General features: G+C 50.9%; 1 long non-coding RNA gene across 1 annotated transcript; it reads right to left on the reverse strand.

The window, feature by feature from the left end:
* Positions 1 to 1,032: 1,032 nt before the first annotated feature.
* LOC119367275 lies at positions 1,033 to 3,382 on the reverse strand. Its single transcript, XR_005176247.1, has 6 exons — positions 3,195 to 3,382; positions 2,359 to 2,694; positions 1,566 to 1,983; positions 1,385 to 1,479; positions 1,234 to 1,313; positions 1,033 to 1,151 (listed from the first exon to the last, which is right to left on the reverse strand). It is a non-coding gene; the product is annotated as an uncharacterized LOC119367275 (long non-coding RNA).
* Between the last annotated feature and the right edge of the window lie 1,630 nt (positions 3,383 to 5,012).

Raw genomic sequence — 5,012 nt, forward strand, 5'->3', positions numbered from 1 at the left:
CGTCCGGCAGGTTCTTCAGGCGGAAAGACTCGTCTCTCCATCTCGCAACCTTGTGACAGAGGTGGTCCGACCAGAATTGGCTCCCGTCGTCGACGTGCATCTCCTCGAGCACCATGGCGTTCTCCATGAGGAACTTGGCGAGCTGCGCCGGGAAGCAGTTCACCTCCTTGGCCTTGAACTGCAGCGTCACCTTCCGGAGGCTCGTCTGAAGGCAGCGGAACTCGCATTTGTTGTTGGTCAGGGCGTTCGAGAGCTCCGAGACCCCGCCGAAGTCCATGGCCGATGACATGGATGCGAGCCTCTTGGACCGCTCCATGGACTCGCTAAAGGGACCCCCGACCGGCTCCTCGTGCTTGCGGTCGCTGGACACGAGCCGAGCCGAGCCGAGCTTGATCCGAGCCTGGCTTTGGCTCGCTCTGGAGCGGCTCGGCTCGGCTCGGCTCACTCAGCCAACGAGTCTACTTCAACCGGCTCGGCTCGCTTTGGCTATGGCCCGGCTCAGACCGAGCCGGCTCATAAGTCAGCTTCTCCCAGAACCATTTAATAGTACATACCTCTGTATATAGTGCATATACTTGATTTTTTGCGGCAATTAAACCTATATTTTGAAAAACAAACAATTTATACTACTAAAAATGAACAATCCAGCAGTCTATTATTTTAAGAAATGGTCATAGTAACGAAAAATAATGTTCTTATATGAATTCTTCTACAAAATTGTAACAATGGAACACATATGAGAGAAAGAATTGGGCAGCATTTCTATTGAATTTTGGACAGCACTTCAATTGAACTTTACACAGGAAAACATCAAATATTGACAACCAAACAAGGAAATTTTGCATAGCATAACACTTACCACTTTGACATAAAACTGAGAAAATGTTGACAGCCAAACAATGACTAGTGAAAACCACATAATACAAAGTTCATAGTTCATCACAAGTTCACAACAACATTGTTGAAAGTGCATGGTTCATCACAACATCATTCAAGGTCCATAGTTCATCACAACAGCACACATAATTCAAAGTTCATCACAACAAAAGAAATGGCACGAGATGATCACGTTGACCTCAACAATCCACATGAGAAGATCATGTAGACATCCATCTTCAAAATAGCAAGAGCAACACCCACATGGCGAATATCTACATGTAACACAGATTTGTAAACTTGATATTCTCAATATGTCAAGATAGGAAAACCGAGACATGTAAAAACATTAGTTACCAATTGTTGTCACCCCCCACATCAACAATCTTGGGCAACTTGATATTCTCAACATCGTCCTCCTCATCTTCATCCCTCTCCTAATTATTTGTAAGTTAGCCACATACAAGAAATAGACAGAAATCATAGAAGAAAAAGATAGGAATGATACCACCACATTGAAGTCCTTGTGATAACCTTTGATATAACTAGCACCGCACACCAAGGCTTCCACCATTTCTGGTTTCAAAGAACTCCTGTAGTCATCTAAAACCACACAAGTAGACATATCTAAGTTCAAGTATAGGATGACAAGTTGACAAGCTAACATCCAATGTAACAAGTAGACATACCTAAAACTCTTTCACCCGTGCTGAAAGTTGATTCCTGCCTGGACAGTCAAGAACCTCTTTGCCATCATTGCCAATACGGGGTATCTAGGTGCATTCACCCTCCACCAATCAAGAAGATTGAACATAGGATCCATTGCCTCATTCAAGTCATCTAGATAGTTTCTAAGCTCACTTTTTGATGGTGTTGATGAAGTGGCTGATAAGAAGGACTGAAAGTCACAATCCATAAGTGGCATCGAGGTACTTGTGTTGCAATTGTTCTTGGCTGAATCTGATTTGTCACCAACCCATCTGAATCTGATTTGTCACCAACCCCAGGCGGCAGCTTAAACAAAGTATCTTGCTCTTCCTCGTCCTCCTCCTCATCCTCTTCCACCTCTTCATGATCCTCCTCCGCTTGCTTATCATGCTCCATTGCCTAGCACACAAAAACAACACACATGAGCTTGGACACACATATATTTGACTTATGGATAGCAAAAACAGCACACACATGAGCTTGGACACACATATATTTGACTTATGGATAGCAAAAACAGCACACACATGAGCTTGGACACACATATATTTGACTTTTGGATAGCAAAAACAGCAACACACATGAGCTTGCACAAAAATATATTTGACATTTGGATACCAAAAAGAGCACACACATGAGCTTGGACAAACATATATTTGACATTTGGATACCAAAAACAGCACATATGAGCTTGGGCACACATAAATTTGACTTTCAAAAAGCAAAAACAGCACTACACAAGCTTGCACAAATATATATTTTGCACGTACATACCTGCGAAGATGTAGCCTCCCTCTCATAGTAGTTTGCGGAGCCGGAGGCAACGGCGATTCCGGCATGCACGCCAGTGCCGGTGGGGTCAGGGAGACGTCGAGGCGGAGGTTTCTTTTTTACCCTATACAACAACTCAGCGATTGGGACATTGCTGGAATCATTTGTCAGCTTCATCGGCAGCCGTGTAGTAGCTGCTGCATTGCCCTTCCCATTCCCCTTCTGCATCCCCGAGACCGGCAACTTTCTCTTCATAATGGAGTCCAACGTCCTCTCTTTCTCCTTCTCCTTCCCACTCGCCTTCCCCTTTTGCTTGTCCATTGTTGCGACGATAGGCGTCTGCACACACAACAAACAACAAACGGTCAATCATTAACAACAGTAAACTAATTAGACATGGAGTCTATGTAATTTTCCAGCAACTAGATTTTTTTTCAAGCTGCTATGCTACAGCAAGTAGATCATCAACTAGTTCATCAACAACAGAAAACTAATTACACATGGAATCAATGAAAATTTTGATCTATCCATCCATTCTACCCTACAAGTCCATCCATACATGATCCATCCATCCGTTGCTGCTACATCTAGCCGTACAGAATACAATACATCCATTCATGATCCACCCATCTAGCCCTACATCTACCTGACCACGTACATGGATCCATCCATCCATCCATCCACCAGATGTGTACTAGTGCAGACACCTACGGCTAGGGTTTGGGAAGTTCGAACTACATGACTACATCCATCGATCCATCCATCCATTGATCCATCACATGCGTACTAAGTTCAGAGAGCTGCTGCTAGGGATTGGGATTTGGGAAGGAAGAAAGTACCTGCTCCGGCTCGTCACGTTCCACGAAAAACCAGGGGAGGCGTGTCTGTCTACGTCCGATGTGGTGAGGAACGGTCACGCCGCCCGTCGTCGTCGGTGCCGAGTTGGCGAGGAAGCGCGGCGTCGCTCGTCGCCGTCGATCCAGATTCGCGGCATGGCTAGAGAGAGGTGAGGCGGCGCAGAGCAGAGAAAGGGAGAGACGAGAGACTCTGGCTGTGGTTGCTCGTGCGGTCGTGCCCTAATGCGATCGATGGTGGAATTGAGCTGGGCCGCAAGCGAGCCACCGAGCTGGACCGGCCGAAACTCGGCTCGGCTCGGTCGCGAAACGGGCCTGTTTTCAGACCTCGGCCCGCTCGATAATCCTATCGAGCCGAGCTGTAACGGGCCGAGCTGGAGCGAGCTTCGGGCCGAGCCGAAAAGCTTGCTCGTACGTCCAGTAGTCATACTAGTAGTTGTAGTACCGCATGGCCAACTTGAGCCGGAGCTCGGACATCACCGGGCAGGAGCGGAGAATCCTCGCCATTGCCACCGGCGTCTTGCTGTCCACGTCCTGGTACTCTCCGTCTAGTTCGAGGAGCTTCAGGTTCGGGAATGTTGGCAGCATGATTCCGGCGTCCTCATCCTCGTCGGCGACGATGTCCTCGATGCACTCGAGGCGCACCTTGAGGGCTCTCGTGCTGGAGAAGCTTGCCGTCATGCGGGACAACGGCTCGTAATTCAAGATCTCGCAGCCACCCTGATGGTGGTGATCCACATCGAAATCGACTCGTGCGAGCCCCGGCGCCGGTGATGGGAGCGAGAGCTTCACGGGCTATCCCTTGAATCGGAAGAAACAGAGGCTGGGCATGTCGAGCTCGATGCCGCTGCCGCCATCGGCGGACGCCTTGACCTCCTTCTTGTCGACAAAGGTCACGAGCACCAAGGCGGTGATCATCGGGCATCGGAGGCGTAGTGGAGGCCTGTAGTAGTCCCACTCGTAGAATCTCTTGTCAGAACCCGGCGCCTCCGCCGCCTTTTGTTTGACGTTCACCAGCGTCATGCTGGTGAGCGCCGCCGCGGCGTCGACCATGTCCTGAAGATACCCCTCCAAGAAAAAGCAGTTCCGCAACGTCAGATCTGTCAGGCACGGGAAAGCCAGGCCCGAGGACGGCACCGTCGACGGCGGCTCTAGATTGCAGTTTGTGAGCTCCAGCACCCGCAGCGTGGTCGCGCACGGCAGGGACGCCAGCGGCGGGAAGTAACGGTACTCTCTTCTCTTGTATGGCCCTGCCCGCAGCCGATGCTGAGCTCTTCCAGCCGCGCCACGGCAGGGTCGGCGAGGAGTTCGGCGACCCTGTGGCCCGGTTCGGCCTTGTCGCCCTCCGTACGCCAGCTCTTGCTGATGTAGTAGGCTCCTTCCTCCAGGAAGAGCTTGAGCGTCTTGAGGCCCACGCCATGGCGGCGGCGGTGGCGGGATCCTTTGCGCGGCCGGCGGAGCGCTGCGAGGATGTCGTGGGCGTCGTCGAAGAAAGCCTCAAGCGTTGGAGTACAGTAGTAGAGGTCTCGCTCTGCTTTTGCGTACGGCCTGCTATCGAGGTTGACGGTGCTCTTCCGGCGCCACACCGATCGCTACCGACGCGAAAGGAGAGCGGTGGCCGCCGCCTCGTTCGCCGGCGCGAAGGACAGGATGCGCACGAGAACGTCGTTTGGGAAGGCGGAGATGCGGTCGGCGGCGGTCAATATGGCGCCCGCCGGGTTCGGGTGCGGGTAATGGTCGCCCAAACCCGTACCCGTCTCATTATTTTTTGCCCATACCCATACCCGTACCCGCACCTCAGGT

The sequence above is a fragment of the Triticum dicoccoides genome, chromosome 2B (assembly GCF_002162155.2).
Source record: "Triticum dicoccoides isolate Atlit2015 ecotype Zavitan chromosome 2B, WEW_v2.0, whole genome shotgun sequence".
Taxonomy (NCBI): Eukaryota; Viridiplantae; Streptophyta; class Magnoliopsida; order Poales; family Poaceae; genus Triticum; species Triticum dicoccoides.